This window comes from Bufo bufo, chromosome 10, assembly GCF_905171765.1.
Source record: "Bufo bufo chromosome 10, aBufBuf1.1, whole genome shotgun sequence".
NCBI classification, from domain to species: Eukaryota; Metazoa; Chordata; class Amphibia; order Anura; family Bufonidae; genus Bufo; species Bufo bufo.
This window is the reverse complement of record NC_053398.1, coordinates 134,353,684-134,377,848: the sequence shown is the minus strand read 5'-3', so window position 1 is coordinate 134,377,848 and position 24,165 is coordinate 134,353,684. Positions and strand designations below refer to the sequence as shown.

The 24,165-nt window shown below is 43.5% G+C and overlaps 1 protein-coding gene across 3 annotated transcripts in view; it reads left to right on the top strand.

Annotated features, from left to right (window-relative positions):
• Positions 1 to 502: 502 nt before the first annotated feature.
• Positions 503 to 24,165, top strand: part of ZNF536 (zinc finger protein 536) — a 569,889-nt gene continuing 546,226 nt past the window's right edge. For all 3 annotated transcript variants that reach the window (XM_040410154.1, XM_040410153.1, XM_040410155.1), the window contains exon 1: positions 503 to 617. The gene's annotated coding sequence lies outside the window, so the exon portion shown is untranslated. The remainder of the gene's footprint in view (positions 618 to 24,165) is intronic.

The window sequence follows — 24,165 nt, the reverse complement described above, 5'->3', positions numbered from 1 at the left end:
CCCCACCACTAGCAGGCACCCCCTGTGCAGACTGGCAATCAGACACCCAGATGTGTTTAAGAAGTCAGCATCAAGGTCAGTGCATTGTGACTGGCAGGGAGGGCAGGGATGGATGCAGCAGCCCCTGGCAGTGCCAAGGCTTCCTCTCCTTGTTCTCCTCCTTGCATGGAGGGGCTCATCCAAGCTTAAATGCCGCAAGAGCTATCTAGTTGCTGTGAATTATGCCAAGACGACAATGGAGAGGGGTTTGTTAATGGTACAATGCATTTCACCTACCAGATAGGGGGAGTCAGAGGGAAGGGAATGTCTTATGATCTATATCAATGAACCCGGCTCATTCTGCCAGGAGGACGCACACACATGAGCACCCTCTGCCCAGGAGCTGCTGGGGACACTTAAGACAAGTGGGACCCCCTGGCAGCTACCACCCCCCCAGGAGCCCCCCCACCCCCTCCTCCTCCTCCTTCCTCCTCCTTCTCCCCCTTCTCTCCTCTTCCTCCTCCAGAAACATAACATGAACAAGTCAATCATATGGACATGTCTCATTATTCACTGAGCTCCAGCATTTTGCAAGCATCAAGCACTTTGTCCGGGGATCTGTGCTGAACCCATGCAAGGTAAGAGAGGCAGATGGTGGGGGGGCCCTGGGGTTCCCCTGCGCTGTGGCTGGCCGTCCAGTTCTCTGACACTCCTCTTCCTCTGTAGAAGTATCATTTGTGTATTTTTTTGCCTTGCCTTCTTGTGTTCTGCAGGGGCCTGGTGCCATGATTAACCCACTGGATATGGGATAATTCAGTAGCTGTGATGTTGGCATGAAAAGCTGGGGAATGGCGCTTCAGCCTGGGGAAAAGTCGCAGGAGCTGATACATTGTAACAAGTTGCTTCCTCTCTGCGGCTCTTGGAGGGGGGCCGGGGGGGGGGGGGGGGTCTTCTCCTGAACTTGTTGGGGGGGAAAAAAAAGTTGTGAGGTTTCATGTCTGGTGCAGAGAAAGTTTTGGAGAAGTGGCCGGGGATGCCCCCTGTGTGCCCAGGTGCCCTCTGCTGTGCTGCAGGTGGCATGTGCCAAACTTGTGGTGCCTTAGAGACCTGCCATTTTGTGTTCTCATCGACCTCTTCCCCCCACCTTTGCACAAGGCAAGTGACATTCAGGGGAGGCTGGAAATGTCAGGCTGAAGCTCTGGGGTCCCCAGAGGTGGCCAGGGCTGGAGGAGCACCTGCCAGAGAGTGCCATGGCTGGATGCGGGCTCCTGTAGATGGGTGGCATCTAGTGCATACATGCAGAATTGTATTCTCTGCTGCTGCTGAACCCCTTGGGAGCCCAACCTGTCCATCACAATTCTTATCGATACATTGTAACAGGGAGATTCTAACTATTGTAGACTTTTTTTTTTTTGTGGGGGGGGAGGATATAGATATGATTTTGGACAGACAGGTTAATGGGGGTTGTAGCAGCGCACGCATCATATGTGGCATGTGCTGTGTTGCATGGATGTGGCCATGTAAGGTGCCCCTTACGGTGCTGTAGATGCACATAGTATATTATTAGGAATCGGATCCGGCTGAGTGATGTGGGACTTGCAGGATGAGCTGTGTGTCAACCAGGGACTAGAACCTGCTTGGTATCCGCTGCTGTTAGACTCATTAGAGGGACCTGCCAGGGAGGAGACTCTGCCATGTTCTCACCCTTGTATTGTTTTGCCAGGCAGGAAATGTATATTTAGTACAGTAGATAACAAAATAAAAATCCCATGTAACCTGCAAGAACCAGGATTACCTCCCCCCCCCTCCATAGCTGAGCTGACGATCTGCTCGCAGAGGGACTGGGTAACCTTTCATCCCATTAATTCTCCTCCACGTGGGAATGAAGTTGTGTTGGGGACAGCTCCACTTTCCCTGGGTCTTTAGAAGCTTCCAAGTGAAAAAGAATTTCTTTTAGACAGAGCCGGACATGAGGTGATGCAGTTGCAGCACAGCAGAGATGAATTTGTCAAATGCAGCAGAGATGATTTTGCCATTAGGAATCTCTGTTTTTTTTTGCATAGGACTGCAGGTAAAGCTACTCTATTATTCTTGCTAGTATGAGGGCACCGCCTGAACATGTTGAGCTCTGCTACGTCTGTATATTTACAAATAGATGCTGCCTTGTTTTGTACACAATGTCCACACAAATAGGTCCATATCCTTGTACTTGTTTTCTAAATAGCTTATCGTAAATATAGATTAACCCCTTCTGCCCTGGACCAGCCCTCTATTTCCCTCCCAGGCACGGTCCCCCCCCCCCCTTACCCTGGCAGCTTGTATAGATTTTACAGGGAGCCGGTTATGTGGAATGGATGCATATTGTCACCCTCATCACTGACGGATGGGAGGCCATATTTTAGACTGCCGTAATTGGAAATTATAATCCTCTCTGTGAATATTTTGTCCTTTCACTCTCCTCCTCCCCCCCCCCCCCCCTTTTTAACCCTTCCATTCACCGTTTGCCAAAGCGTCTGCCGTAGCCTCGGCTTTAACCCTTGCCAATCGAACCCCAGTGACTGGACCTTTAAGACTGGCTTTAACCTCTCAAACCTTGTGTCTTGGGAACTCGAGCCGTCTGGGGCGTTGTGAGGTCTTTGTGGGGTCTTTTTTGTGATTGTTACACCAGGGGTTAAAGTTGACAGCTCTGTCTGGTGGCGGGGAGGGCGTGTAGACATGTAGTGGGGTCTTATAGTCAAGATGAGATGGGAGGGGTACGTGTGGTGTCTGTGTCGGATATTTTAGGTTTTCCCGCTTTTTTTTTGCAGTGTACTTGTAAAGCCAACAGGGGCAGCGGTTAGCAGTGCAGCCCCCCTGACCCCTTGCACTGCGAGCCCCCCAGTGAGAGCAGCCGCCACAGCAACTTTCCCTGTCAGCCTGGAGGATAGGAAGTTTCCTGCCTTCGCAGGGATTTAGTTCAGCTGTAACTTTTCTTCCCAATCTTCTTGTGCCCCCAAACCCCAAGAATAAGCAGAGCGAGTCCAGCACAGGGGCGCACGAGCCACAGGAACTGCAGGGCAGGAAGCGTGCGAGATCTGTAGTTATTGCAGGGAGGACAGGCCTGGGAGATGTCACACCTCAGATTTCATCATGAAGGCTGGGTGACGTCGTATTCTCCTGCGGTTTGGGCAGTTTTCGTGCTTCTCACCTGTCACAGGAGGAGGCGATGTATACCTGTATATGATACACACTGGGCGGATATGACTCATAGATATGCTTTATGTCGTCATTGTAACGGTTTGGAATTACCAGTAGCTATTTTGTGATTTTTTTTATTTTATTTTTATTTTTTTTTATATATTTCATTGCTCACATTATATAATATACTGAATATACACACGTTCAATGCACACATACATATACACACCACGTACATGTTTAGTCATATTTTATATGTGCACATAATTATGTACATACATACCTCAATATATACACGCATAAATATATATATACTGTGTACTACGTTACACAAACAAGTATAAAAATACACTGTATATATAGAAATATACACATATATACACACATGTATATGTGATAATTACAATCACGGTTATGTTTCATTTTAATTTGACTATTGACTGTCTATTAGTATGTGCTTACATCTGTATGTGACTGTGTATGATGGATAGTAGAGGGATAGATAGATAGATAGATAGATAGATAGATAGATAGATAGATATGAGATAGATAGATAGATATTAGATAGATAGATAGATAGATAGATAGATAGATAGATAGATAGATAGATAGATAGGAGATAGATAGATAGATAGATATGAGATAGATAGATAGATAGATAGGAGATAGATAGATAGATAGATAGATATGAGATAGATAGATAGGAGATAGATAGATAGATATGAGATAGATAGATAGATAGATATAGCACATATAGATAGCTAGAGTGATATGAGAAAGAGAGATATATAATAGACAGATGATAGACAGACAGATATGAGATAGAAAACTAGATGCAGTACATATGAGATAGATATTAGAGAGATGGCTATATACAAGATCAGGGCGAGATGGATAGACAAATACACATCTATATTGAATAGAGAGTTATCTTATTTTCTCGCCGTCTCCTAAGGACACTTTCTACCTTCTATATGAGCGCTGCGGCCACCTATCCGGCTTCTGACCTCTCATCATTTCCTCAAACATTTTTTTGCATTGGAAACAACATCACCATTACCAAACCCATGATGTCCTGGGCCAGCCCCAGTGACTGCTGTCCTGTAATCGGATCCATTAGTGACCCCCAGAACTTCACCAATAGGCTTGTCTGTTCTCCCTTTTAAGTATTTGGCTAGGGGACACCACTTAAGGCACTGACAAAATCTGACCTTGGAGTTGTGTACATTTTATCAGATATGCAGATTATTTTTATTTGATTTTTCAGAACATGCATGAGAATCTTTGTTACAATGTGTCATTGTCTGCGGTCACAGCTTTGCTGTAGATTAATAGACATCTATTGTTCTGGGTTTATCCAATCAAACACATCTATCTATCTATCTATTATCTATCTATTATCTATCTATCTATCTATCTATCTATCTATCTATCTATCTATCTATTTATTATCTATCTATTATCTATCTATCTATCTATCTATCTATCTATCTATCTATTATCTATCTATTATCTATCTATCTATCTATCTATCTATCTATCTATCTATTTATTATCTATCTATCTATCTATTTATCTATTTATCTATCTATCTATTATCTATCTATCTATCTATCTCATATCTATCTATCTATCTATTATCTATCTATCTATCTATTATCTATCTATTATCTATCTATCTATCTCATATCTATCTATCTATCTATCTATTTATCTATCTATCTATTATCTATCTATCTCATATCTATCTATCATCTATGTAATATCTATCTCATATCTATCTATCTATCTATCTATCTATCTATTTATTATCTATCTCCTATCTATCTATCTATCTATCTATTATCTATCTATTATCTATCTATCTATCTATCTATTTATTATCTATCTATCTATCTATCATCTATCTATCTATTATCTATCTATTATCTATCTATCTATCATCTATCTATTATCTATCTATTATCTATCTATCTATCTATCTATCTATCTATCTATCTATCTATCTATCTATCTATCTCATATCTATCTATTATCTATCTATCTATCTATCTATCTATCTATCTATCTATCTATCTATCTATCTATTATCTATCTGTCTATCTCTATCTATCTATCTATCTATCTATCTATCTATTATCTATCTGTCTATCTCTATCTATCTATTTATTATCTATCTATCTATCTATCATCTATCTATCTATTATCTATCTATTATCTATCTATCTATCATCTATCTATTATCTATCTATTATCTATTATCTATCTATCTATCTATCTATCTATCTATCTCATATCTATCTATTATCTATCTATTATCTATCTATCTATCTATCTATCTATCTATCTATCTATCTCTTCTATCTATCTATCTATCTTTCCATCTTTGCCACATTCTTAGTTATTTTATAGTAATTCAGTGATGATTTTTGAGTTTCGGCGCAGATTGTGTCTTTTAGCTTTGGAACTTTTTGCTACTTCACAGATGCATCAAGTGTTTTTGAAGGAAATTTGTATTTTATTTTTTATTTTTTAATGACGGGTATCCCTTAAGACATTGACAACTCGCGTCCCTTGTGGTGGCAGTTTTGTTTTATTTGCTCTTTTCCTGCCATTAGCTTCTCCTTCAGTCTCTCGGTGACTTATCAGGTCTGTAGAACTTGGGTCGTCCATATTTATAGTTGTTAATCCTTTTCCCTTTAATTCCTAACACAAGTTCTATGGTAACTTTAAGAGCTTTAACCCCTTCTTTTTCCAGTGGAACCGATGGCTGACACTCTCCATGGTCTCTCATGGGTTAAGATAAGTGACATATACGCAGCGGTGACATCACCATTGACACTCGTCCAGGGCAGAGGATGGTACTGATCACTGATCTGCTACCACAGCCCCACTCCCTGCTGGAGGCTGCGTCCGGCCCCGGTTGCCTTGTACTATCTTACTATTATTTTTGGAATACATTGGAGTCGTGCGGCTGCAACGTGAGTACGGTGTCATCTGGGAAGAGCAGGAGAAGTGCAGGTCCCACAACTTTCTTTGAAACTCCTTATCCTTGTGCTTCCACGTCCTGATGGGATGGACGGGTTATAAAATGGTCGGAAACGACTTCATTCTTCGTTTTTCTTGGGCCTTTTTTGCACAATATTTCTCAATTCTGCTGAATGTTGGGAAAATTCTAGCTGTAAATATTTTGTGATACATTTTATGCGGTTTAGGTGTAAACGCTCCGTGAATCTTTCAGGAGGTTTATAGGAAATGATACTTTGTATAGTTTTTGCATAACTAGAAATGGTTTTCCTAACGGAGTATCATTTTCTACTGTCATGTATTTTATTCTACTTACACACTGGCGTTTTTGGCTTTCCGTTTGTGAGATCCGTTCAGGGCTCTCGCAAGCGGTTCCAAAACGGATCCGTTTGGCCCTAATGCATTCTGAATGGAAAAGGATCCGTTTGCCTCCGTTCCGTCTCCATTCCGCTTGCAGCGTTTTAGTGTCCGTCTGACGAAACTGAGCCAAACGGATCCGTCCTGACACACAATGTAAGTCAATGGGGATGGATCGGTTTTCTATGACGCGATAAAAAACGGATCCGTCCTTTATTGACTTTCAATGGTGTCCAAGACGGATCCGTCCTGGCACACAATGGAAGTCAATGGGGACGGATTCGTTTTCACTGGCACAATAGAAAACGGATCCGTCCTCCATTGACTTTCAATGGTGTCCATGACGGATCCCTCTTGGCCATGTTAAAGATAATACAAACGGATCCGTTCTGAACGTTGTATTATCTGAACGGATCCGTCTGTGCAGATCCATGACGGATCCGCGAGTGTGAAAGTAGCCTAAATGCTAAGAAATCTAAGTGATATACAGATGTAGCAGAGCTGAACCGGTTAGTTAAGATCTAGACTCAAGGCATTTCCATTCAACTATGGATCCCCATGGTAATGTAACCTTATCTGCTCAGTCTGAATCGCTTGATGATCAGGGAGTAGCTGAGTGGAACCTTGTAGACCTATGAAGCAATCACATGAAGTCAGCTCTGCTACATCTGTACGTACCAAGGCCTCAAGACCTTTGAAAAGCCAAGTGTCTCTTCTGACAAGTCCTCTCGGTGGTCACAGAGTTAATCAGTTGAAAGAACTTGTATTGTTTGATCGGTGGAGCTCCGGTGGGGCCCCCCATGGAGGGCTGTAATCCTGCCCTACCTGCTCCTGGGCTTCTGCTGGGTCTAGGTGAAGCTTTCATACAGACATTTCCTGTTCTGTGCATCATTTATGATGTGGTCTATGCAAAATCAATGTTGATTGCTGCAAGCTATAATTTGCTCCATTACTAATCGGATTGTGTTTTTCATATATTCATACTAAAGCACAAACTGTGCGCACCCTGGACCGTGACAATAGATATCCCTACTATTTGGCGAGATCCGTGGAGCCTTTAAGATATGGGAATTGTTCGAGTTGGTCCGTTGTGCACAGATTGCAGAAGTTGAAGGTTTTGTACGACTCATTACAAGGCATAATCCAACCCCTTTAAATGACATGTCCTCTCCTGCGGCAAAGTTTGTCCTCATGAAACTTTCTCAACTTTCCATTTTCAAGTGCGACCACCCTGTAAGGGGTGGCACGTTCCTTTTCCCTATGAAATACTCCATCGTAACGGCATCTGCTCCCATTAATCCAAAACACGGCGCGCCTGCCCTTTCCTTGCCATGACCCTATCACAATGGTAAATTCCACCTTTTGATCCATAATTCTATTCCAATATTTACTCAGCCCCAATCATTTCCCTTTGAGGGCGCGTTCACACGCTGCAGATTTTGTTGCAGAATTTACCAGAAATTCAGTTCCATTCATTTGAAAGGAGCGGTAAGCATATGGATTTCTGCAAGCCCCATTCAGGTGAATGGAACTGCGGGGAAATCTGCAGCGTGTGAGTGCACCCTAAAAAAAAAAGCCCAAATCATACCCTCCAGTAATGGCCAAACTCAGGGCACTTTCACACTAGCGGTTTTCTTTTCCAGCATGGAGTTCCGTCCTAGGGGCTCAATACCGGAAAAGAACTGATCAGTTTTTTATCCTAATGCATTCTGAATAGAGAGCATTCCGTTCAGGATGCATCAGTTCAGTCCCTCTTACGTTTTTTGGCCGGAGAAAATACAGCAGCATGCTGCAGTTTTCTCTCCGGCCAAAAATCCGGAACACTTGCCCGAATGTCGGATCCGGCATTAATTTCCTTTTGAAATGTATTAGTGCCGGATTCGGCATTAAGTGTTCCGGCAAAACGGATCCGGTTTTCCGGTCTGCGCATGCGCAGAGCTTTAAAAATGCAAAAAAATAAATAAAAATGCCACCCGTTTGCGTCCGGATTGCCCTACGGCAGGCGGAATCCTCTGCCGCAAGTGTGAAAGTACCCTTACTCCCCCTCCTCAAGTTAAACATTGCATATGCCCCTCCTTTCCAATATTCAAATTCAAGATCGTGTATACCCCCGATAATGGCAATATATACCCCTATAACCAAATCATCATCTCCATCGAAATAGCATATCCCCCTCCCCTATGTTGGCCATAGAAAAATAATGTATTAACACTCACCACCCCCTTCCCTATGACTTTAGTAAAATAGTATTGACCCCTACGCTCTTAAAATCACCCCCCCCCCCCCCCCCCAATGGTACATACCCCCCAATAATGGCCCAATAATACATTTATATCCTTCCCCAATTCGCCTCCATAATAATCAATAAAACAGCCAGAACCCCAATAATAACCCCAAACAAAAACTCTAAAAATCATATCCCTTCTACTTTCTGATATTGATCCTATCAAAATAGCCTAAACCCCAACAATAACCCTATAGTAAAACACTAACAATCTTACCTCTCCCCCTCTTCAATACTGACCCTATCAAAATAGTCAACACCCCAATGACAACCCACCCATTTAATAATAATCTACACCCAATAATAACCCTATAGTAAAACACTAACAATCTTACCTCTCCCCCTTTCCAATATTGACCCAATAGCTCAGGGCTGGCCAATCTGCGGCTCTCCAGCTGTTGTAAAACTACAATTCCCACCATGCCATGCTGTAGGCTGATAGTTGTAGGCTGTCTGGGCATGCTGGGAGTTGTAGTTTTGCAACAGCTGGAGAGCCGCAGGTTGGCCAGCCCTGCAATAGCTTTTACTATAGGGTTATTATTGGGGTATAAGCTATTGCAGGGCTGGCCAACCTGCGGCTCTCCAGCTGTTGCAAAACTACAACTCCCAGCATGCCCAGACAGCCTACAACTATCAGCCTACAGCATGGCATGGTGGGAATTGTAGTTTTGCAACAGCTGGAGAGCCGCAGGTTGGCCAGCCCTGCAATAGCTTATACCCCAATAATAACCCTATAGTAAAACACTAACAATCTTACCTCTCCCCCTCTTCAATACTGACCCTATCAAAATAGTCAACACCCCAATGACAACCCTATACTAAATGCCTAAAAATCTTACCCCATCCATTTAATAATAATCTACACCCAATAATAATCCTGTAGTAAAATCCTAAAAATCGTACCCCTCCCCATGTCCAATATTGATCCTATAAAAGTAGCATACACCCCTATGCAAAAAAAAATCCTACTTCTCCCATTTTTCAGTTTTGACCCTATGAAAAAAGCCTACACCCCAATATTAAATCATACTCCCCCTCTTCCCAATATTGGCTTCCTTACATACCACTAACAATAACCCTTCCCCAATAATAAACCTATAATAAAATCCTCCCCCCCTTCTTCCATATTTGCCCTAGTAAAATAACCTAATCCCCCTCCACTAATGACCCTCTGAAAATAGCCCCCCTCCCCAATACATAGTAATGAAAATGCATGCGTAGACCTCTCCCCATCTCGCCCCCTCTGAATATTGCTACACTCTCCTTTATAGAAAAGTTAATTATGGAGCCAGTCAATATTTCTTCTTACTAACATATTCTTTGCCCGGGCAACGGCAGATTAATCAGAGTGTTTTAGGCTAATTGTTGAGCAGGTGCATTAAAGAGGAAATAAATGCATGCATTATAAGGAAGGGGCTCAGCACAGAGACACAACATCGGCACTTCAGGGGACTCTGCTTATTTCTATATTTATTTAATTAGCTTCTGTCTAAGGATTAAGATCCACCAGGAATGTTCCGGGGTGTGAGCTATCGGACTGCTTAAATCCTGGGGCTGGCCCTTTAAATGGAGATACATGGAGTTGGAGTGAGCGCGCAACGTGGGGAAATTGTTATTCCACTCTAGTGCAATCCATATCTCACCTATCAAAGGTTTCCATGACAATCACACTATTGCATACAGTAACATTTGTGATTCCGATGCAGAAATTATAATATTTTAGTGGCAGGCGCTTTTATAATGGCTGCGCCCATTGGCTGGTGCTGTTTGTGGGCTGAGAGATGCAAAAAAGCTTCCCGAGTCTGTCTACGGAATTGTGTGACATTTAACGCGCTGAGTAACGTTTATGGAGCGGCGATTGTCTGTGATTACCTCCACCTATTGACTAGACCTGACGGGGTAAGATGATGATGATGGAGTGGTCGGGCTGAGTTTGTCATCTGGCACAGCTATTGTAGCTTTGAATTACCACAATGCATTAACAGTTCAGCTCTGCTTTATCTGGGTACACACACTCTTGCACATCAATACAAAGTTATAAATATTTTTTTATTTTTTTTAAAATAAAACTTTTAATTGAAACTTTTTCAAATATTTCAATTCCTTTCCATGGGACAAGGATTAATCTGTGACTCACCTCATAGAAAGATGGAACTGCGAGGTGCCAAACCATGGGGGCACGTGACACCTAATCGGAATGGAGGAAAAGGCTTCCTTCTGGGAGAGATCATCAACCAGATTATCAGATTCCAGATTATTATTCCTTATCCACAAGACCCAAACAGAATGCCTATATAGGTATGGCCCTTGGGTTGATATGTTGGGTGTCTTACAGGCGTCTCCTAAACCTGAGAAGACAGTGGTCTGTTCCAATATCTGGTAGCAAAACTGTTAAAGGGCACCTGTCAGCAGGATCAACCCCTTTAAACGTGGCATACTGTCTGGTAGGGTTAATCCTGCTGATTAAAAACATACCTGTCTTGTGAAAATCGGTTGCAGCGTTCTCAAGAAAACAGTACTTTTATTCTTTATGCAAATGCTGTCATCTGTGCACTGAGGGGCGTGGCCAGCACTGGAAAGCTGAGGTGAGACCAGGCTCCACCCATCAGTGCACTAAAGCCCTCCTATGTATATAGAATAAAAGTATTTTTGTCTAAGGAACGCCACAACCGATCTTCACAAGACAGGTATCATTTTAATCAGCAGGATTGATGCTACCAGCCAGTATACCTGATTTAATAAGGCTAATCCTGCTGACAGGCATCCTTTAAGTAGTCTGGATGTTTTCTATGGTCATGGTGGTCACTGGTGGCTGTGGCTGAAGACTTAGAGGCAGAGTTTTAGGCTTAGGCTACATGTACACGAATGTTGTTTGTTTCCTTGTCCGTTCTGTTTTTCTTTTGTGGGTCCGCAAAAAATGCAGACAGCACACCGTCAGAACATGTCCTATTCTTGTCCATTTTAGGCATTGTTACAATGGATCCACAAAAAAAAAAAAAACGGATGCCATACGAATGTCATCCGATTTTTTGGGGCAGGTCCACAATTTGCGGACCGCAAAACACATACGGTCATGTGCATGTAGCCTTATTAGAAGAGTCTCGATTGTTTGTTTCATTCAGTTTCTTGGAAGTTGTAGACATTGGTTTTTATCCATGGTGATGCCCCTAGCTACATCTGACCCCCAAGAGGCTCACATAGTGATCTAACAGGATCCTAGGGCGTACATCCTATTGTTTACCCTTCATGTTAGACTGTATCAATATTTTCACTTTCTTGAAACAATGTTGCAGTATACTGTATCCAGCACTGTCAGGAGAATGGGCCGATTCAGTCAATTTAACACATTGTCTTTCTTTCTGACTACACTTGTTACTAGTTTAGGATCTACTTTTCCAAAATTTCCAAAGTTTTGGGTTAGAAATTAGGATCTCTGCAAAGAGGTAGACTGGCTTAGAAAAATCAAATCCATCCATTACAGAACAGTGTTAATTATAAGTGGTCCTTGTTCAGGACTCTCCTCTCTCATACGGAGCAGACTGCCACTATAAAGAGCGCCTTTCACTCCGGAGGACCCATGTATTACACGGACAGTTCATTGATTTCAACTGTGTAATGCATCATTTCGCCTCTGGTGACGCTGCAGGGAAATAAAACACTTGCTGCAATCCCTCTCAGGTGACCATTGGAGATTTTGGAAGCAAGCACCCTACTTAGACGCCCCAAGTCTATCAAAGTCTCCAAATGCCACCAAGACTTCTGCACCAAGGATTTCTTCTAGGAAGTTGACCGACATTCCCACTTTTGAAGTTGCTTTGCAAAGTGTTGACAAATTAGAGCATCACATTTGGTTGCAAAAATGTTCACAACCCTTTAAGGTTTCTGCACAACGTGCTTCATAATCAGCACTGGAGGAGCCAAGAGGGCGGTCAGTCCTTGTCCTGTGCAAGTCCCTGCTGGGAGTGATGAGACCTTGTGAGTGTCTCGGAAGTAACTGAATTCGTCAGAGGCTGGTAGAGGGGAGAATGGGCAGAAAATACAGGTGATAATTATATCAGGAAATATAAAAATTTAGCAACATTTTCAAGATTTTTTTTAGGAAAAAAATAGCATTCTTTGAAAGGTCTATTAAAATAATTCTACTGCATCTCCCTCTAAATATCACATCTCAATAAATGTTCCTGGTAATGCCGGTTGAAAATCAATATGGCAGCCATTGTAGTGGCGGAAGACCAGCTTTTCCAGACTCCTGAATGGCAGGTCTGCCCTGGTAACATAGTCACATCGTATTCCTGACATCTCAGTTTTCCCCACAATATAACAATTCTAAAGCATCTTTTTTTTTAAACTCTGCCTTGTGCTGTTCCTCTGTTATTCCTCTTAGAAAATTATGAATAAATTAATGACTGACTGTTACCAGTTGGGGGGGAGGGGGGGGTCTCTGCAGAGTTTGACCCTGTCCAGTCACTGTTGACACTGTGAGACTGTGTAGGGTCACTGCTCTTTTATAAAGGTGTCAATTTATCTAAGTATTTCTAGCAGGAATAACAGAGGAATGATACAATACAGAGTACTTTAAAAATGGTCTAGAATTTGCTATTTCATGGAGAATGCACATGGTATTGGTACAGTGAGAAAGTGCGTGCTGCCATATGGCACTACATTGCGGTGGTGTCCTTCTCCCCCCTAAGGCTGGTTTGACATGAGCACAGTCCCAGCATTTGTCCCAACCCCACTGCCGGTCTACTGACCCAAACTCAAAGCCTCATGCACATAAACAGGGTTTTGGGCCGCATCCGAGCCGCAGTTTTTGCGGCTTGGATGCAGATCCATTCGCTTCAATGGGGCCGCAAAAGATGCTGTCCGCATCCGTTGCTCCGTTCCATGGTTCACAAAAAATATATAACCTGTCCTATTCTTGTAGGTTTTGCGGACAAGAATAGGCAGTTATATCAATGGCTGTCCGTGCCATTCCGCAAATGGCGGAACGAACACGGAGGCCATCTGTGTTTTGCGGATCCGCAATTTGCGGACCACAAAACACACAACGGTCGTGTGCATGTAGCCTGATGAGGATCCGATGCTGTCAGTTCAGGTCAGGACTTGTGTCTGTAATGCACTCCTACGCTTGTCTTAAAGGGGTTGGGCAGGGCCACAATATTGATGACCTATCTTCAGGTTAGGTCATCAATATCAGATTGGCCGGGGTCTGACACCCGACACCCCCACGATCAACTGTTTGAAGTGGTAGCGAGTCTCGTGTAAGTGCTGCTTCCGCTTTAAAATTACCTGCGCGTTATCGCGTTTATAGCGGCGGCGCAGTGTAATTACAACTACAGCTTTCAGCTGGCGTGAGCGCCGCTGCTGCTTCAAACAGCTTGTCGGCTTGGGGTGTCGGGAGTCGGACCCCCGCCGATTTGATATTGATGACCTATTCTGAGGATAAGGCCTCATGCACACGACCGTGCAGTTTTTTGCGGTCCGGATACGCAAAAAACGGAAGCCGCACGTGTGCCTTGCGCAATTTGTGGAACGGAACAGGCAGCCCATTGTAGAAATGCCTATTCTTGTCCGCTAAACGGACAAGAATAGGACATGCTATATTTTTTTTGCGGGGCCACGGAACGGAGCAAAGGATGCGGACGGCACACTGAGTGCTGTCCGCATCTTTTGCAGCCCCATTGAAGTGAATGGGTCCGCACCTGAGCCGCAAAAACTGCCGCTCGGATGCGGACCCGAAAAACGGTCGTGTGCATGAGGCCTAAGTCATCAATATCATTTTGCTGTACAGTCCCAAGAAGGCCGGATTCACATCATCGTTTCATTTTCCATTGTTATGATCTGTCAGAAAAACTTTAAAAAACTATTTCCGTTTGATTAACTTTTTTTTTTAGACGTCAGTACTTTCTATCCATCTAAAAAAAAAACGGACCTCAGATGGAAATAGCTAAAGCGGATGCAAAATGTGCATAGCGGATGCACAGAATCCGTTTTTTTTTTTTCCGTTCTTCTGACGGATCAGAAGAACAGAAAATAAAACGGTGATGTGAACCCGGCCTAAACTGCCTAATGCATTATATAATGGAACATGCCACGGATTTTACCATTTACCCCCAGTGTGGCGCCTCTACTGGCCACATATAGAAGATGCATAAGTCTTCACACCCATCTCTGCTCTTTTTGCTTTTCGACAATGAGTACATTTTTTTTTTTGCTTGTCCAGAAATTAAAAAATGTGAGTAGAAGAAGTGACTCTGCAGCCAGCGTCCCCTTAAAAAGTTCCCTCTCGTCAACTCCTCGGCCGAACGTCTTGTTAGCTCTGCAAGGAGGGGTAGAGGCTCGTAAAGTGACGGAGAGCGGCTTCTCAACCTTGTTAATTTGAGATAATCAACTTTTCACAGACTATTAAGAACTGTCGCTTTAAGATTTTGCTTTAACGCACAGACAATAAAGTCCGCCGATACTTGTAATTAACAAAGACTTAAAGTAAACAGAACGTCTCCATCTTTAATAAGACTTTGTTTTCTTTTCGTGGAGCCTTTTCCTGAATAAAGCCTTAATTGGATATTTTTATGTTAAATAAAGTCATTTTTAGCGCTCCTCTCGTAAGTGTCAGGAAAGCGATCCAAATTATGCATAGTTTTTTTTATTTATTTTTTTCCCCTTACTGCTCTAAAAATAAAACCTCGCTGAAGGGATTTAGAGCCATTTTGTGACATAGACAAGATAGAAAACATCGCAATCAGCCTGACAAGTCGTAGACTTCATCCCGGTCTCTGGTGATTTCAAGTGACCAAGATGCTTAACCTCTATCTGCAAAGCAAGGGCCGAGCTGGAAAGGCTGACACGTGGTAAGGAACGCATCACGCCCCGTCAGCGGCACGCAGGGAGTCTTGCTTGTCGGTGGATGATAGTATAGGTACATAGATGTAGCAGAGCCGAATGTGCCATTGGGAATCACATTGTTAGATCTGTAACGATCTGCAAATCACTCTGCTGTATGATCGTCAGCGCTCCTTTTCTGACCACTAACTTTAAATGAAGGACCCTCGTCCTATGAATATTTAGCTTGGGTTCCCTTTAAAGGGGAGCTTCAGTGAATATATCTTTTTGATAAGTGATAGATCTGCAGGAGTGATCTCAGACCACCCCTGGATTTTTCAGTCTGGCAGGGCTCTGTATAGAATTCAAGCCCCTTTGGCACTGCTGGGAGGTTTCTGTTACAGGACCACTCATATCGATGAGAGTTTGCGTCTCTGTGCCGTGTCAAAGGGCTCTGAGCTCTATAAAGTCCTGTCATTCTGAAATCGGACTGGATTTCACCTTTAAAGGCGATGTACACCTTCAGGAACACATTTTTTTTATGATTGCATTTTACTCATTTTGGGCTAAAAATCTTTTTTACAGTTGGTCTTAATTAAAAATATTGAGCCGTTCTGTCACAAAGAATTGACTGTTTTTCAAGCTGTGTGAATCCTACTTTCACTTTGTGCCAGTCATCTAATAACCCTTATCTCTAAATTACTAAGAGGTCATAAACACTCATTTAAGCCACATTTGTATCAGTAAGATAAGGATTGTGCTTTGATCATTGTTTAGAAGGTCAGAGATAAGGAGCCCCTCAGCTCCCCACCTGATGGAAGAGAGAGAAAATTCATATCCTGCTAGTAGATAAACTGAAAGCTGTGCAGGGAAAACAGCTCATCATTTTTAAAAATTGCCACCAAAGGTGTACATAGCCTCTAAGTACTGGGCACTTTAGGCTACTTTAACATTAGCGTTGTTGTTTTTTGCGGATCCGTCATGGATCTGCAAAAATGCTTCCGTTACAAAAATACAACTGCATGCATCCGTCATGAACGGATCCGGTTGTATTATGTCTTCTATAGCCATGACGGATCCGTCATGAACCCCATTGAAAGTCAATGGGGGACCGATCCGTTTTCTATTGTGTCTTGCTCTCCACCATATCGCGGAAAGCGTTTTTATGTCCGTGATGGGGACGCAACCAAACGGAACGGAATGCATTTTGGTGCACTCCGTTTCGTTCAGTTCAGTTTCGTCCCCATTGACAATGAATAGGGACAAAACTGAAGTGTTCTCTTCCGCTATTGAGATCCTATGATGGATCTCAATAGCGGAATTGAAAACGCAGATGTGAAAGTAGCCTTAGTTGTGAGTGTATTCTATGTGAGGCTGTAACAATGTCGTACTGAGGTTCCTATGTCCTCCCCCTCAGAGAGTAATAATTGAGGGTCCACCTCTGACAACATGTGAGTATCGAGCCCACTGATCCAAGACTGGGTGATATTGATCCCGAGAGAGAGAGAGAGAGAGAGAGAGAGAGAATCCTTTGGGGTTACCTACTGGTAGAGGTGTACTAACTTCTTAGGGTGTTGCCATTAACCTTGGAGGTTGCTGAAATGATTAATTGTAGAATATGTGATCCTACTGTTCCCACCATTTCCAAGATTTCTGCTTGCAGTCAGTGAACGGAAACATTCCAGTTTACAATCAGGTGCACGTCTTGTTACAAGAGAGAACTGTGATGAACCATGTGCGTCTGTGAATAGGACAGGATCAGGAAGGGTTTCAGTTCAGAATGTTTCCCCACATTGACAGCAGTAAGAGACTGGAACACAAAGTATCTTAGACCGTTACAGAACCTTCAGTAATACAGTGGTTATACCTGACAATCACAGCCGAGTGATGAATTCTGCTCTGCTACATCTGGATACGCACTTAATATTTCTCTGTAGATTCTATAGGTTTTTCATGGAGAATTCCTTAGTAATTGCTTCTAGACCTGGGAAGTTGTAATCTGCTCCAAATGTGAAAGTACCGTAATCCTTCATGTAACCGTTTCCAGAGACCGATGGGAGAAGTTTTATTGTCCTGTTATTGGATATGGCTTGTAGTGCAGATGATTTTGCAGCTGTCAACGGGACTCGTATGTACATGGGCCACACACAGGGGTTCATGTATGGCAAAGGAGGCTAGTGACAGGCATCACACATACATAAATATCTCAAGCTGAGTGTAGAACCTACCTATAATTTCAATTTTTTTGGACTTAATGTTGCATACATTACTTATCCTGTACTGATCCTGAGTTACATCCTGTACTATACTCCAGAGCTGCACTCACTATTCTGTTGGTTACATTACTTATTCTGTACTGATCCTGAGTAACATTCTGTATTATACTCCACAGCTGCACTCACTATTCTGCTGGTGCAGTCACTGTGTACATACATTACATTACTTATCCTGTACTGATCCTGAGTTACATCATATATTATACTCCAAAGCTGCACTCACTATTCTGCTGGTGCAGTCACTGTGTACATACATTACTTATCCTGTACTGATCCTGAGTTACATCCTGTATTCTACCCCAGAGCTACACTCACTATTCTGCTGGTGGAGTCACTGTGTACATACATTACTTATCCTGTACTGATCCTGTGTTACATCCTGTATTATACTCCAGAGCTGCACTCGCTATTCTGCTGGTGGAGTCACTGTCTACATACATTACATTACTTATCCTGTACTGATCCTGAGTTACATCCTGTATTATACCTCAGAGCTGCACTCGCTATTCTGCTGGTAGAGTCACTGTGTACATACATTACTTATCCTGTACTGATGCTGAGTAACATCCTGTATTGTACTCTAGAGCTGCACTCACTATTCTGCTGGTGGAGTCACTGTGTACATACATTACATTACTTATCCTGTACTGATCCTGAGTTACATCCTGTAACAAAATAGTGAGTGCAGCTCTGGAGTATAATACAGGATGTAACTCAGGATCAGTACAGGATAAGTAATGTATGTACACAGTGACTGCACCAGCAGAATAGCGAGTGCAGCTCTGGAGTATAATACAGGATGTAACTCAGGGTCAGTACAGGATAAGTAATGTAATGTATGTACACATTGAGTGCAGCTCTGGAGTATAATACAGTATGCAACTCAGGATCAGTACAAGATAAGTAATGTATGTACACAGTGACTGCACCAGCAGAATAGTGAGTGCAGCTCTGGAGTATAATACAGGATGTGACTCAGGATCAGTACAGGATAAGTAATGTATGTACACATTGACTACACCAGCAGAATAGCGAGTGCAGCTCTGGGGTATAATACAGGATGTAACTCAGGATCAGTACAGGATAAGTAATGTATGTACACAGTGACTGCACCAGCAGAATAGCGAGTGCAGCTCTGGGGTATAATACAGGATGTAACTCAGGATCAGTACAGGATAAGCAATGTAAAGAATTTACAAAATTAATCAACTTTTTCGGGAAACCAGGTCTACATGGAAATGTACAATAGAGTTAAAACATGAATGTAGCTTAAATGCAAGCTTTACATTTTGGTTTTGCAAACAGTCTGAGAAAGTGAGCAGCAGATTCCAGATCAGTACAATAGTCCTACGTGAGATCAGATAAGATGACACGATAAGTATGAACCCTGTAGCGTTACAGGATTATTTCCTCCATTTTCTCTTTATGAAATATTTGACTTCAGCAGATCAGGAACAGTTTTGCTCCTGGAGATTTTCAGTGACCTGTAGAACAGTCGGGCAGCTCCCTGTCGCTCCTGGAAGAGACATCACAAATAACCTCTCAGCAGGGCGACTCCGTTGGGTTCTTGTATCTGTACTCTAGCAGATGGTCTGGGGCACAGACCTATAGATCTGTGACCAATCCGCAGACGTACCCACGAGCTGCCGTATCATCATGTCGAATTTATCTAATGAGGCAGCCGTGGCAGAACTCAGTGGTTCATTTCGACAGTCAGAAGACAATTAAAGGGGTTCTCTGAGAGGGTATAAATAGAGCTGAGCACATATCCTTCTTCATCCTACTGCCCTATGTCCTTGAGGACCACTATGGTGGGACTATGGCAGTACTCTCTGCAGAATTGATTACCAGTGGAATTAATCTGTCCGTATGGAGCTCACCTTGCCAAATCATCCTGCTAGGAGTGTATTCAAGAAGACCATGCTCCTCTACAGCCCTGCCCTTGAGAATATTAGACTGGGTAACCATGGGCCCATCAGATGAAATGAAGAGTGGACCTTATGCCCACCCACCCTCTTTATCGAGTAGATCCTCGCCCAACTTTTGTTTCATTTTTGCTCACAGTCTGGTCATAAAGTGACAAAAATGATAAAGCTTAAAACTAACTGATCTGCTCCACTGCCCACTCCGCATGAGTTTGTCTTCTGCCGGACCTTCTGGACCCTATTGTGACTAGACCCCATTAGGGGAACACACAAGTATTTTTGAAGCAAGCTATGGAACCCTAAACTTGTGTGGACATAGATGTCACCAACTCATGATTACAGGTTTCCAGTGGTGGAATGACCCACCAGAGGTCTACTGCCCACATATGCACTAGGCATAGGGTAATGTACAACTACATAAATTCTTCATCCCAAAATTGAGCCCAGGTCCTCACAATAAAATGCAGTCCAGCCTTAGCCGGACCAAACGAAGACAACCTCAACTAAAGTTGAGAGTGGTGCAGGCCATTCTATACTAGGATTTATCACTGGTGTTACTATGCTGTCTGGGGATGACCACAGATCATAGATGATATTCTCGGTAAGCTACTGGAACCCCCAGGGTAAATGTTCTGCAGAGGCACCATAGGAGGTCTGATGCCTTGATGTCAATCATCCAACATACCCTGTTTGTCCATTTTGGCCAAGCTTTAGTCTAAAGTCCCCTTTGCTGAATCCCAGTATAGCCTTACCCTGGTGTTTAGTGTGTATGGACCTATATACCAGTGTGTGTGTGCATGCCTGTATAAATAGTGATATATTTTCTCCTGCGCCCATGAATAACATTCTTCTGCAGCAAATGTTTATACACGACTGTCAAGTAAGCCACCAAATCAATCACATATGGCAGGCAAATGTAATACCAAAAAAACAGCTATTTTGCTCCAGTCTAAATATTTATCAGTTCGGTGGAGATCCTGCTAAATATACGAACCGGTGGTTTGTGGCGTCGCATTTCACAGCTCTATATTTTATTTATGCTCGCATTACCTAATGTAAGGCGTTTCCCGACACAGAAAACGGAGTTATTAAAATGCTTTTATGTATTATAAACACCAGGCAGAGCCCAACTCGTAAAAATATCCAACAAGGACATAGCCCTGCATCTACTGCTGATTAACCACTTTGTTGCCAAATAATACGTACACTTCCATTGTTTCACTTTACAAACTGGGGGTCTTCTTGCACAAAATAGAAAGAAGCTCCGGCACCAGAAGGACATAGTGAAAAAATCCCGGTCTTTATTTGAATCACCAAAATACAGGTGTATACAGCAACAGTGACACTGGAGCCCACTTATCCCCACGACCCATGGGGGTCTTCTTGACCAGACTAAAGACGATGGGTGGAGGAGTCTTGCTGATGTTAGTACACCCTGCTCCTAATCCACAGTTTCCAGTAGGACACCATCATGTAAGGAGTCCATTATAATGTATGGATACCTAGGCTTTTGTTTGTGAACATTACTGTAGACAATAGCATTGAGTCGTCATGCTGTAGACCAACTCACCATATTGTAGACCATAGCAGCAAATCGCCATAATATAGACCATAGAGTTGAATCACTGTACTGTAGACCATAGCATGGAGGGACCATACTGTAGAATATAGCATTCAGTCACCACACTGTAGACCATAGCATTGAGTCACCATAGTATAGAATATATAATTGAGTCACCTTACTGTAGACCAGGTCTGGCTCCAGGTTCATGTGGGACCTTGAGCGATAAAGTCTCAGTGGGGCCCCCTAGCAGCATTTTGCATGACGCACCTGGCAATGAAACTGCATGTATTATAGATGTTGGCAAATACAATAGACAGAGCATGTGAGCCAACACAAAAAATACCCCTATAAGGTGCACAAGTAAAAAAAACTACCCTTATAATGTGTGTCAGTACATATCAGATCCTTAGAACCCCATAACAGATCCTCAGATCAAACCCCCATATCAAACCTCATATGAGACCCCTCATCAGACCTTCATGCTAGACCCCTCCATATCAGACCTCAGATCAAAAGCAAGTTTCAGACCTCAGATCAGCCCCCCATTAGACCTACATGTCAGACCCCGTCATATTAGACCTCTGATCAGACCCCTTTTAGACCTCCATGTGTGACCCTCACATCAGACCTGAGATCAGGACTCCATGTCAGACCCACCCCCCATATCAGACCTTCTTTAGACCTCAATGTGAGACTTCAGATCAGGACTTCATATGAGATGGGCCCCAATGTCAGACCTCAGATCAGACACCCATTAGATCTCCATGGCAGACCCCCCCAAGTATCAGACCTCAGATCAGACCCCCATTAGAGCTCCATGTCAGACCCCCCAAGTATCAGACCTCAGATCAGACTTTAAAATAAATACATTAAATTGTCACTCTCCCGGTAGGGTGTTCTCCCCTGCAGTCGCACTCCCTCATCTTCTCTGGGCACTGCGTCTTATAAAGAGTCTTGCAGGGGGTGCCTCTATAGCTAAGGCAGTGGGCCCCTGCATTTGCCTGGGTATGCTGGGTGCTGACGCCAGACATGCTGTAGGCCATAGCATTGAGTCACCGAACCATAAACCATAGCATTGAGACACCATATTGTAGACCATAGCAGTGAGTCACCATACTGTAGACTGTAGCATTGAGTCACCATATTTTAGACAATATCATTGAGTCACTGTACTGTAGACCATGGCACTGAGTCACCATGCTGTAGGCCATATCATTGAGTCACCATACTGTAGACCAGTGGTGCCCAACCATTTTTCGTCTGAGGGCCACACTAGACATGGTATAAATTTCGTGGGCCAGAACCAGGTAGCTTTGCCAGAAAGAAATGCAAACACTGTGAGGGGGCACGTGTGAGCATTACTAAAATACATAATACGTATGCCTTCAAATCATTGGAGGCTGCATTTGGAGCCTCTGTTGCAGATTCTGTCGAAAGACCAGACAAAAAAGACTTGTATGCAGCACTTTTGTGTCCGGTAAAAAGACAGGATCCTGAATGGAAACTGATCGGTGACAGGAGGAGGGGGAAGCAGGGTAACCAGTGGGGTGACAGGAGGAAGGAGGGAGCAGGGTCACTAGTGGGGTGACAGGAGGAGGGGGAAGCAGGGTCACTAGTGGGGTGACAGGAGGAGGGGGGAGCAGGGGGGAGCAAGGTCACTAGTGAGGTGACAGGAGGAGGGAGGGAAAGAAGAGAACTAGGAGACTGGACAGAACCATGAATGGGGAGGGGCAAATCACTTACTTGAAGACTGACAGGCCGGGCTTTTCACTGCCACAACATGGCCAGGGGAGGTCACAGGCCTGGGGGCAGCTCTTCTCTCAGATCAGTCACGCAAGTCCACGGCTCCTTAGCTCTCCAGTGGCCCTGTCATGGTTCCCAGGGTCCTTGGGCAGCACGCCCCACTCTCCTTACTACAGCCACCCTCGGGAGCCGGACCCTCCTACTTCCAGCTCCCGCAACATTGAGTCACCATACTGTAGACCAGGGATTCTCAACCTGCAGCCCTCCAGCTGTTGTAAAACTACAACTCCCAGCATGCCCTAATAGTTGTAGGCGTCCCAGGCATGCTGGGAGTTGTAGTTTTGCAACAGCTGGAGGGCCGCAGGTTGGGCATCCCTGCTGTAGACCATAGCAGTGAGTCACCATACTGTAGAATATAGTATTGAGTCATCATACTGTAGACCATAGCATTGAGTCCTCATACTGTGGACCATAGCATTGAGTCACCGTACTGTAGACCATAGCATTGAGTCACTATACTGTAGACCATAGCATTAAGTCACCGTACTGTAGACCATAGCATTGAGTCACCGTACTGTAGACCATAGCATTGAGTCACCGTACTGTAGACCATAGCATTGAGTCACCGTACTGTAGACCATAGCACTAAGTCACCATACTGTAGACCATAGCATTGAGTCACCGTACTGTAGACCATAGCACTAAGTCACCGTACTGTAGACCATAGCATTGAGTCCCGATTCTGTAGACCATAGCATTGAGTCACTATACTGTAGACCACAGCACTGAGTCACCGTACTGTAGACCATAGCATTGAGTCACTATACTGTAGACCAAAGCACTGAGTCACCGTACTGTAGACCATAGCTCTGAGTCACCATACTGTAGACCATAGCATTGAGTCACCGTATTGTAGACCATAGCATTGAGTCACCGTATTGTAGACCATAGCATTGAGTCACTATACTGTAGACCACAGCACTGAGTCACCGTACTGTAGACCATAGCATT